Genomic DNA, 13,280 nt, shown 5'->3' with positions numbered 1-13,280 from the left:
AAATACTCTGCTCAGACAATATCTTGGCATATAGAGGTGATATGCAGTTAAATCACAAAAATGATCAAGGAAATTGCAAGTAAAGATGAAATGCAAAATCCAACAAACACTGGCCAGATTCCCTCATTTTTCCATATACGTTCCAAACCACAGATCAGTATGCCCAATATCCGCGTGTACACCATCAAGAGAGAAACATGATAGGGTAACCCTAGGGGGATGAATTCGTATCCAAACGTTTCACAGACAACTCACGTGTTGCACGGATAACTCACGTGCTAATAACATCAATATATGGATCCGCACGGACAACTCACGTGCCAACAACACAATCCGCCCGGTATGGTCACAGGCACAACAACACAATCCGCCCGACGTGGTCACAGGCCCAACAATACAATCCGCCCGGCGTGGTCACAGACACCTAGTCCAATCATATCACATAAGAGCAAATAAACAAGTGTACATGTATGAAACGAGTGAATATCAAATATCATGCTCCTGAACTGGTATAAACGACATGCTAAAGTGTAGGCATGTGCAAGTGTACTATTATAACTCAAACCGACAATTTCATCAAAGAATAGCATTTATCATTTCATTCAGGGATTAAGCCCATACGTAGCCTCAAACATGGATCAAATAGGTCACAACAATGTCACAAATGTGCGTAGCATCATAGCTTAAAGTTTAACAATAAAATTCTAGGCTTATAAGAGCCTTAGCACAACCCGAGCATGAATAAATAATCCCGGTGCCTGCACATGGGTTCATCCCCACACATGTGCGCGCCCAATAGCACGTAGTTATCACAACAATTCGGGCAACTAGTGCTCAACCGAGTTTAGATAAGATACTTAACATCAAACGAATCAAATCACTCCGCTACCAAGCCCTTCCCATGTGTATCGACCTCCGGAAGGCTCAAATCTAGCCAAAATAACGTAATACTATCAATATAAGCTATAAGAATTGCTTCCAAATGATAAAGCTAAGATCTTTAACCAAGGTCAAAACTCAACCCAAAAGTCAACTCCGGGCCCACGCCTCGAAATCCAATAAAATTTATAAAATCTGAAAAACCCATTCAATGGTGAGTCCAACCATACTAAAATTATTCAAATCCGACTTTAAATCGCCTTTCAAATTCCAAAAATTCTGTCTATGAAGATTCACAATTTTTCCTAAATTTTCCAACTCAAATCACTAATTAAATGACAAAAATAACCTCATGAATAATAGCCAATTCCGAGTTAGAATCACTTACCCCGATGATATCCTTGAAAATCCCTCTAAAAATCACCACAAACCGAGCTCTCTATGTCCAAAAGATGAAGAATGAACTCAAACCCTCGAACACACCTTATCTGCCCAGCGATTTTTGCTTCCGCGACTAGGATGTCCCCATTTGCAAAACCGCCGCTGCAGAAAATGGAGTGCACCTATGTATCCCACTTATGTCCCGCCCCTCTGCTTCTGTGGAGGTTCACTCATAAATGCGCACACGCGTCTGCGGAGAAAACGTCACACCTGCGACCATGTCCACTATTGCGCTTCACTTCATCGCAGAAGCGACCTCGCTTCTGCGGAGACTTTTCTCGCTTCTACGATCCCAGTGCCCTCACACACTTCCGCACCTGCACTCATGAGGCCGCACATGTTGTGCCGCATCTGAGGCCATTCCCACCGCAGGTGCGAGCGCACTAGAACTGGGGCAGATCAACAACTCCTTAAGTCCATAATTCATTCCGATTTCAACCTGAATCACTCCTGAGGCCCCCGGTACCCTATCCATACATACCAACCCATCCTAAAACATCATACGAACTAAGTCAAGGACTCAAATCACATCAAACAAAATCAAAAATAAAAATCGCACCCCAATTCAAGCCTATTGAAACTAATGGATTTCCAACTTCTACAATTGATGCCGAAACCTATCAAACCAACTCCGATTAACCTCAAATTTTGCACACAAGTCATAAATGACAAAACTGACCTATCACAACTTCTAGAACCAAAATCTGAGCCCGGTAACCACAAAAGTCAACTCTCCAAACTTCAACTTTCGCCAATTCAAGCCAAAATCATCTACGGACCTCCAAATCAACATCCGGACACACCTCTAAGTCCAAAATCATGATACGGAGCTATCAGAACCATTAGAACTCCATTCCGAAGTCATTTACATATAAATCAACATCCGGTCAAGTCTTCCAACTTAGGCTTCCAACCTTGGGACTAAGTGCCCCAACTCATTTCGAAACATCCCCGGAACCAAACCAACCACCCCGGCAAGTCACATAATAAATAATGAACACAGAATAAGCAATAAATAGGGGAATGGGGCTACAATACTCATAACGACCGACCGGATCATTACACATGCATTCAAAGACTTGACTAACATGTCATCGATATATACTTCCATTGTTTTGCCTATTTGATTCTCGAACATCTTGTTCATGAGCCTCTAATAAGTGGCTCCAACGTTTTTAAGACTGAATGGCATCACATTATAGCAATATGTGCCAAAGTTCATCATGAATGAAGTTTTTCTGGTCCTCTAGTTTCATCTTGATTTGATTGTACCCGTAATAGGCATCAAGGAAATTAATTAACCAATGTTGAACCGATTGAGTAGTCGGGTTACCTCTTCTTTAACAAACCTGTTTCTAACCTCGACTATTGGGCGTTTCTTTTGCCTCACTGGTGGGAAATTTGGGTCCAAGATTTGCTTGTGCACGACCACCTCTAATGGGATACATGTCGTATCCGAGTGCGACTATGCAATATAATCAACGTTAGCTTTAAGAAAATTAATAAATCCTGACCTGAGTTCAGGATTGAGCCCTGTTCCTAAGTGAAACTTCCTTTCCAAGAATTCTTCAAACAAAGCCATTTGCTCAAGTTCTTAAGCAGTGGACTTGGTTGCATTCGTCTCCTCCAGTACCTGAAAGTATCTCGGCACCTTGTGGGATTCCGACGACTACTCATCTTTTTCATCTTCATTGGTCGAGGAAGAAGGCGTCGGTTCTGGTAGTTGCTATTTGCTGGGATCCTTCCCTTTCCCGCTAAAGATCGACACTGTGTTCATCTCTCTTGCTACCGGTTGATCTCCTCTTATTTATTTGATTCCTTCCGGGATTGGGAATTTCAACAACTGGTGATATTTTGAAGGCACAACCTTCATCTCGTGTATCCATGGTCTTTCGAGGATTATGTTGTATCCCATATCGCTGTCTATCACTTCGAATAAGGTGGTCTTCGTTACCCCTTCGGCATTCGTGGGCAGCAGGATCTTCCCTCGGGCCGTCACACTTGTCAGGTTGATCCCAACTAAGAATTTTGTCACCGGAATGATGCTTCCATTCAACTTTGCTTATTCCAGCACTCTCTATTGAATGATGTTGGCTGAACTTACTGGGTTAACCAAAACATGCTTAATTTTGAAATCTAAGACATTGAGAGAGATTACCAGAGCGTCATTATGCGGGAGAAGAAGTCCGTCAACGTCCTCCTATGTGAAGGTGATATCATCCTCGGTGACTTCCCAAAGTATCTTACTGTGAGCCACTGAAACATTTGCCTTATTGGCTGCCCAGAAGGTTACACTATTGATTTTATTCCCTACGAAAATCATGTTGATAGTGAACCGGGGAAATCTTTCATTTCCTTTGAAGGCTCTACATTGTCCTAGCTACGGCCGTAATTATTCTTGGCTCGATCACTTAGAAATTCCCCGAGGTGGCCATTCTTTAATAGTGTCGCCACCTCTTCTCACAAATGCCGGCAGTCCCCAGTCCTATGGCCATGAATCCCATGATACTCGCACCATAAGTTAGGATCCCTCTGGTTTGGATCAGATCTGATAGGCTTCGGGAATCATGCTTCTTTGATATTCCTCATTGATAAAACCAACTCCACTATACTGATGTTGAAGTTGTAATCCGATAACCTAGAGTATTTGGAGTCCCGGGCCCCCTACACCTCCTTGTCTTGTAACAATCTATTGTTCCGGCCACGGTCAGTTCTTCTATCGGGAGCGAACTTATTCTAGGACTGGAACCCTTTGCTGCCACGTCCTTCGGCTCTCTCGTATGGCAAGAAACGACCTTTAAAATATCGCCGATCCGCATCGAAATCTCTTTTAAAATTATCCAGGTTCTTGTCTCGGTCCTGTCCCTTGGTTGATGTCGGGAACCCGAGCTAATCGTCTTCTATCCTTATTTTCGACTCATAACGATTATGGACGTCCGCCCATGTGGTCACTTGGAACTCATGCAGGCTTTCCTTCTGCTTTCAGGAGGCATTAGAGCTCCTTGGATTCAATCCCTTTGTGAACACCTCCTTTTTCCACTCGTCTGGTACGGCCGGTAGCATCGTCCTTTCTTTATGGAACCTGATCACGAACCCCCGCAATAACTCGGACTCACCTTGTGTGATCCTGAATATGTTCGCCTTCCTGGCTTGGACCTCCCTTGCCCCGGCATGGGCCTTTATGAATGCATCTGCTAGCATTACAAAAGAGTCAATTGAGGTTAGAGCCCCCTTTGTAAGGGATTCATCAAACTTCTTCACCAAGATCGATTCGATCTCATGTTGAGCCAAATCATTTCCTTCTACAGCTGTGGTGTAGGTTGTGATGTGCTCCTGCGGGTCTAAAGTCCCATCATATTTTGGTATTTCTGGCAATTTGAACCTTTTCGGAATCAACTCCGGTGTTGCGCTCGCTTTAAACGGCAACTGAGTGTATTTTTTTCGAATCTAGGCCCTTCAAAACTGGTGGTGCGACCGGAATATGATCTATTCGGGCGTGAAACTCCTTCGCGTTCTGATCCATCCGTTCGTTCATTTTCCTCATAAATCTCATGAGCTCGACTTTGAAGGTATCATTCCCATTATCGTTACCAGATCCGCTACCAGTCCCAACGACGCCGTCCCGTCGAATCCGACCTCACCCATTGGGGTATTGTTATAAATTCTTTGAGCCGTTTGATCTGTAGGAACGCCGAGAGTGTGACGATCCAAACTGGAGGGCCATGTCTTGCACCCGGGCCATACTTGTCGAGCATCAACGTACATTTTATCTAACCTTTTTTATTATCTTTAAGGGCCGACGAGATCAACATAAATGGTATATATGAATCATGAACAACCAACAGTGACAGATAATGGCATGAACATACATAATATGGACCAACAAAGGTGTCATAAAGCTATATATAAGGTACGAGCTGTCAAGCTGCCATGAGAGACTATACAACAAAAATCAGTCGACAAGGCAATCCAAACTATACATGAGTCAACACCAGTCTATGAGCCTCTAAAGGAACATAAGTGTTGCAACATTGCTGGAACATGGCCCCGACATACCCATAATGTCTACAACAAAAGTGCATACCAAGACCATGGCAAGTCCGGAGAAGGGACCTCGCCAATAACCGCTGAACTGGGCAGCCTACTGTGGTAGGGGAAACTGTGACTACCTATCTATCAGGACCTGCAGCATGACATGCAGCGTCCACAAATAAAAAGGATGTCAGTACAAATAAAGTACCGAGCATGTAAGGCAGAATAGCATAAATAAGAACAGTAATGTAAGTAGGGATAGAGAATATCCAACCTGTAACATCTGAGTGCCTCTGAGGGCGACTGACATGAAATGCATGATATATATATATATATATATATATATATATATATATATATATATATATATACTTTTAAAAACATACGCCTCTGTGGGCATCATCATCATCATATCATACCCGGCCGTAATAGGTTCGGTAAAAACGTACCCTGCCATCAAAAGGCTTGGTAGAATCATACCCGGCCATGTGGAGCTCGGTAAAACCCAACTGATCTGTGGTTGCACAATAGGTGCCATACCCGGCCGACTATAGCGCGGCTCAGTAGAGTAAAATAGTATATATATATATATATATATATATATATATATATATATATATATATATATATATATATATATATATATAATGCATGCTGGACTCATTGGAATCACATTCTGAATCTTTCGGAGTGACGTAAGGTCGGTAACCTCCGTACACGTTATTAGGACTAACTCTTCGTCATGGATCTTATAAGAATTAGGAAGTACCAACAACATTTGATAACATAAGAATAAGAGAAGTAACATCAACATCAATCGCTCCATAAGAAGGGAAACAATGTAAGTACTGCTAGATTCTAAGAGTGGAGTATCTTTGGAAACTCATTCATTACATTATGTACAATCAGAGTCATGCAAAAGAAGGAAAGGGATAGCCTCACATACCTTGTATATACTGACCAACCTCAGCTATGCAATGGTCATGACTCCTTAGTCTACAATAAGAGAAATGATACTATCGTTATCGTTTAAGCGTCGTAACTATTATCTATTGACCGCAACTTTTTTTACAATGTAACGGATAACACCTCCCCTATTTATACGACTTCCAACAAGTTAAAACCATCACCAAACAGCCCAAATAACATCAATAATAATCATATTAAGCCTTCCAAAATAGTCCACCAACCAACAACATTACTAACAATCCTTTCGATAGATATCTCACAAGTTGTAGCTTTAACGACTTAGCCGCAACTTGGATAATCTTAAATACATCTAGAGTAAGAGGTTCCTTACCTTTAAACAGATATAACAACTCCAATTTGACCTTAATTCACCACGAGTTTTGGCTCTCCAGCAACGTTTATTGTAATGACCAAATAATACTCGGCTTTTGTTAAGGTAAAAAATTTTGGTATTCCTTCATTTTTTTATTATTTCTCAAGACAACAAAACTCGTATTTTAATTGGTTTATAAACTGTAAAAATTTATTCTAAAATTACAAATGTTATTTCCTTCTAATAGCCAAGAATGATAAAATCTTATCGTAGAAGCTAACAATCTTTATGTATCAATATTTGGAATTAATTAAAAGGTATCTCCGGTTTAAATCAAAAGAATACATAAATTCAAAAAGAAAAAGAAAAAAATGGTGGTCTACAAACATGAAAAGGAAATTAGCTTACAGGCAACCATTGTTGGAAAGTAAAGAAGAGAAAAATGTGGCATTACAATGACATCATCAGTGTAGAAGCGCAAGTAAGGGGTTCTGGGGTTGCCGTGTCAAACCAAAAACATAATGGGCCCACCATTATCAATACATTGAGCAGGGGCTATTTCAACGTGGCACAAGAATTGCAATTTTAGCAGAAAACGGTGATGATCTTAACGTAGCTACGACAATGTCCAAATAATGCAGCAGCGAGTATAACTCTTTCAAGCAACCTAAATATGTGAAATGTCGATAAGCAGGCATGTTGTCCAACTGCCTGTTAACTCCCTCTTATTAGATAGTAGAATATATAGTAGTAATATAATTATCAAATCACCGATAACGAATGATAGGTTATTAATTTAATGATTGATGGTAAATAATATGGGGAAGAAAAAAAGAAATAAAATAGTAATTTTACTTCTTCAATTTCACAACTTTATTTCCATGAACTTGTCTCCTTTAAAATTCAAAAGGATGTATTAATCACCACAAATACTATTAGTAATTCATCTTACTCTAAGGCATTTTTAAAACTTGGTAATTCAAAAAAAAAGATAAATTAGGTACTGAAAATAAAGAAATGCTTTGTTGGCTGAAATATGGACCGAGGGGTTTATGATAGTACAAATAATTATTTGGAGGCATCACCATTCACCATTCTTGATCCAGGAGCAATGAGTATGGATGGATGTGAATACCCAATGCAAATGAGTTTTTACCTTCAACACCTGATCCAGTCATCCAGCTCGATAGACTACAAAATCACTTTAGTCTTTAGCAATTCTTAAAAGGAAAAATAGATAATATTATAAAGCACAATAATTTTTGTGTCAAGTCTGTCTACTTTTTGGAAAAAAGACAAAATTGTAAAACAGGAAAAAAGAAATATAAAAGCAAAGAAAAAACTGAACAAAAAAGTGTTAACCTTTTCTTTATTCGAAAAATAAATTCTGAATATTTAAGAAAAGGAAAAAATAGAAATTTAGAAGAAGCAGAAATGAATACAAGCCCATTGAATTCATAACGTCTTAATGAGCTTATTCCCCTCCTATTATCCGAGGTTTATGATTATTTTCTTTTAAGATAGAACGAATTACTGTCACTAGTGTAACCGTACTTCAAAACCAGTATTCAATGAACACAAGAGTCAGCAGCAAAATCACACACTTACTTTTTGTTATTTGAAAATAATGCAGAAGGAAGAAGAGATTTTAGAATTTTCGTAAGGAAAATCGGAGGGAATAGCCAAGCATTTATAGCCAGCATGTTGAGTTAAACCTGAAGAGTTGTGACTCTTCCTTTAAGGCTACAACTCCAAAGTGGTAGTTTACTAAATGAAAACTACCAAATGACTATTCATGCAAAATTGCCAATTTCAAATTTTACAGGAAGAACAAAATAGAGAAAAACTAAATTACCATTACAGAAGGTCAAAAAATGTTAATAAAATATTAATATTAGCGAATAAATTTGGTTTAAAAAGTTAATTAATTAAATCATTTGATCAAATCCAAATTCGAAGCTGAAGCCAAAACCAAAGCCGAGCGAGCAGCGACGACGATAGCTCGAGATTTTCCTTCTTCTTAACTCTTTAAGAGCTAGAAGAAAGACAATTGTATATAAGCCCATCAAATCTCTTTTTCTCCTTCAATATGGAACAATGTTTTGTTGTAAATGAGGAAAATGTGTTCTCCGAAAATATGGTTTCTCCCATGCCGTTTTCCCGCTCATGGTTCTGAAACTCGTCAAAATCCCATAAATCGTAGTGGTCATCAGCTCAAATATTTATGTTTTTCATTTCCCATTCACTCTACTTTAAGCAAAAAATATAACAACCCGGCCGGTCGTTTTGAGAGTTATAGCACCGATCCCTTATTTACTGTTTTTCCCATCTCTTTCTGCTTATGTGACATGCCGGGAGGCTTTGGTTGTATTTTCGGAGTGTTTTGGGACACTTAGTCTCTAAACGGAAGCTTAAGTCTTAGTATTTTTTACTGTAGTTGGAACTATATGAAGACAACTCCGGAATAGAGTTTTGTCGGTTCCGTTAGCTCGATTGGGTAATTTTGGACTTAGGAGCATGTCCGGATTATGTTTTGGAGGTCTGTTGCTAAATTTAGGCTTGAATTGGCAAAAGTTAAATTTTTGGAGATTTTAACCGGTAGTGGACTTTTTGATATCGGGGTCGGATTCCGATTCCGGAGGTTGGAGTAAGTCCGTAATGTCAATTATGATTTGTGTGCAAAATTTGAGTTCAATCGGACATGATTTGGTAGGTTTCGGCATCGGTTTTAGGAGTTTAAAGTTTCAAAGTTCATTAAGTTTGAATCGGAGGGTGATTAGTGTTTTTAGCACTGTTTGATGTGATTTGAGGGCTTGACTAAGTTCGTATGGTGATTTAGGACTTGTTGGTATGTTTGGTTGGGGTCCCGGGGGCCTCGGGTGTATTTTGGATGCTTAACAGATTGAAATTTGGACTTACCTGCGAGGGAAATTCCGCAGATGAGGCGTCGCAGGTGCGACTAGAGGCCTGCAGGGCGAGATCGCTGGGCAGAAAAGGAGATAATTCGAGGGTTTGATCTCATTTACATTTTGGGTCTTTGAGAGCTCGGATTGAGGCGTTAATTCAAGAATATTTTAGAGAGAATTTTGGGGTAATGATTCTTAACTCGTTTATGGTTATATTCCACTAATCTATAGTTGATTTCATTATTTAATTAAGGAATTTGGTTGAGAAATTTGGGAATAATGGGAGAAGTTTTTCAACTAAGTTTTTGAGTTTTGATTGGGATTTTGATATCAGATTTGGATAATTTTGGTACGAGTAAACTCATGAATGAATGGGTGTTCATATTTTGTGACTTTTACCCGATTCCGAGATGTGGGCCCAGGTCGACATTTTGGAGCGATTTTTTAATTTCTTGCTTAACTTTGATTTCATTAATTAGATTAGTTTCTAATAGTTGTATTTATGGTGTGTAATTGATTTTGGCTAGATTTGGGCCATTCGAAGTCGGGTATTCGTGAAAAGGCATTGTTACCGATTGATTGAGCTTGGTTCAAGGTAAGTGGCTTTCCAAGCCTTGTGTGGGGGAAATATCCATAGGATTTGGTACTGTTGTAATATGTGAGTGCCGTGTACGTGAGGTGACGAGTACGTACATGGGCTATTTTTTGTAAAACCCGATTTATTTTACTGAGTAGCAACCTGTTTTTTCCTTTAAATTGAGTTATACCATTTAAATGAGTATTAGTATATTTTCATTCTTAATTGAGCTATTCCAATATGTGTAGTTATCATGTTTAGTCTAATATCGGATGTCTACATGCTTTAACTGCATATTTGAACTCTATGAAGCATGCCTAGTTGATTTCCTACTTTTCCTTATTCTTTATCAGTATACCTGTAAAAATCTTGTTGTTAACTATTGTATTAATCAGTTTGAGTTGTGTGTTTACTTTTGAGACTACGAGGCGGTTCCTCAGGAGTTCTCCCTGTACATTTACTTTTGAGACTACGAGGCGGTTCCTCAGAAGTTCTCCCTGCACATTTACTTTTGAGACTACGAGGCGGTTCATGGGGAGTTCTCCCTGTACATTTACTTTTGAGACTACGAGGCGGTTCCTCGAGAGTTCTCCCTGCACATTTACTTTTGAGACTACGAGGTGGTACCTTGGGAGTTCTCCCTGTATATTTATTTTTGAGACTACGAGGCGGTACCTCAAGAGTTCTCTGTGTATATTTACTTTTGAGACTACGAGACGGTACCTCGGGAGTTCTCCCTGCATATTTATTTTTGGACTACAAGACGGTATCTCGGGAGATCCCCTGTTGTTTACCCTTGTGTGTTGTACTGTTGTCTTGCTGTGTTTCCTTTTGTAAAATTCTAGTCTTTTATTATACTATATATTCTCCTACCTTATTTATTATTTACCAGTGGGCCTGACCTGACCTCGTCACTACTTGACCGAGGTTAGGCTGGGCACTTACTGGGTACCATTGTGGTGTACTCATGCTATTCTGTTGTACATGTTTTCGTGTGCAGATCCAGGTGCTTCATATCAGCCCCTCTACTAGCTGAGAGTGCCTATTGTTGTACGAAGACTTTAAGGTACATCTGCCGCATCCGCAGACCTCGGAGTCCCCCTCTATTCTCTCCTATGTCATTTACCTTCCGTACTTCTCTTGTTAGACTCTGGTGTATAGAGATACTAGTTTCCTCTGTAGCTTGTGACTTATGATTTTCTGGGTTTTGGGAAGACTGTATATTTATAGAGTATTGGTTATTGTACATGCCGAGCGATATTGTTACTAGTTATTCAGTTATCCACTGCTATTAGTTGTCAAGTTTTACTTTCATTTTGTTATTTTTTGCAATTTGTTAGGCTTACCTAGTCGTAGAGACTAGGTGTCGTCACAACGTTATACGTAGGGAGTTTGGGTCGTGACAAGTTGGTATCAGAGCTCTAGGTTCATAGGTGTCGTGAGTCACAAGCAAATTTAGTAGAGTCTCGCGGATCGGTACAGATATGTCTATATTTATCTTCGAGAGGCTATGGAACTGTTAGGAAAATTAAACTTCCTTGATTCCTTTTCGTGCGAAATTGTCGACTTCGAAATTCTAAACTTCTATATTATTCTCTCACAGATGGTGAGGACATGTACATGCCGATCTGATGACAAGGCCGGGATAGAGGCCGAGGACGTCCATGTGGTGCAGCCAGAGCACCCGCACGAGCTGCTATAGAAGAGCCCCCAGTAGCTCCATCTGGAGGGCAGGCACCTGAGGTACCTGTTGCTGCACCAGCCCTCTAGGAGACTCTAGCCTAGTTTCTGAGCATGTTCAACACCTTAGCTCAGATTGGATTGATTCTACTTGCTCCTGTCACATCTCAAGCCGAGGTAGGAGCACAAACTCCTGTCGCCGGTACCCCAGAGCAGCGAGTTCAGGTAGACCAGGATCCAGAGATCATACCAGTGCATCCGGTAGCTCCAGTTCAGCCCGAGGTTAGGGCAGCAGTTTCTGAGGCAAAGCAGCTCAGACTTGAGAGGTACAAGAAGTACCACCCTCCTACTTTCAGTAGATTGGCGTCAGACGATGCCCAGGGTTTTCTAGAGGACTATCATCGTATTCTCCATACTATGGGTGTAGCGGAGTCTAGTGGGTTTTTCTTTACTGCATTCTAGCTTAGAAGAGCAGCCTGTCAGTGCTGGCATGCTTATGAGTTGAGTAGTCCGGTTGAGGCAGCTTCACTTACATGGACTCAGTTCCCGGATATGTTCTTGAGGGATTATGTTCCCCAGAGTCTCAGAGACGTATGGCAAGCAGAGTTTGAGCACCTGCACCAGGGTGCTATGACTATGTCATAGTGTACAGTTCGCTTCAGTGATTTGACCCGACATACACCGGCCTTAGTTGCCACAGTTAGAGAGAGGGTTCGTCGGTTTATTAAGGGACTCCACCCCAGTATCAGGCTTAGAATGGCCCGGGAGTTGGAGATGGATATTTCTTACCAGTAGGTTGTGAGTATTGCTAGGAGATTAGAGGGTATGCCTGCCCGGGAGAGAGAGGAGAGGGAGACCAAGAGGTCTCGAGAGTCTTGCACTTATAGTGTACTCGTGCCCCAGCTGCAGTTTGCCATGGTAGGCGCTCTGGCAGTCGACCCGTTCATTCAGCTTTTCCAGCCGCCAGTGGTATTCCGTCACTTTCTATGCCCAGGAGCCTTATTATGCATCGCCAATGTCTAGTATGCATCCTGCACGGGGTGCTTTTAGCGGTCAGTCCATCAGACCTGGCCCGAGCCGGTCACAGCAGCCACTCTTTTCGAGAGCTTGTTTTGAGTATGGCGACACCCGCCATATAGTGAGGGATTGCCCCAGACTTAGGAGGGGTGCATCTCCACAGACTTCTCATCCACCGCATGCTCCACCGGGTCCTCAGGCTATGATTACAGCACCAGCTACCGCCCCACCTTCTCAGCCAGCTCGAGGTAGAGGTTGGGGAGGTAGAGGTTGCCCTAGAGGGGGAGGCCAGGCCAAATATTATGCTCTTTCGACTCGTACAGAGGTATTTGCTTCCACCTCTGTCATTACAGGTATTGTTCCAGTGTGTCATAGAGATGCGTCGGTTTTATTTGATCCAGGCTCCACTTATTCCTATGTGTCCTCTTATTGTGCCCCGTATTTGGGCGTATCTCGTAATTCCTTG

Source organism: Nicotiana tomentosiformis, chromosome 10 (genome assembly GCF_000390325.3).
Source record: "Nicotiana tomentosiformis chromosome 10, ASM39032v3, whole genome shotgun sequence".
Lineage (NCBI taxonomy): Eukaryota > Viridiplantae > Streptophyta > Magnoliopsida > Solanales > Solanaceae > Nicotiana > Nicotiana tomentosiformis.
The sequence above is the reverse complement of the archived record's forward strand: the minus strand, read 5'-3'. Positions refer to the sequence as shown.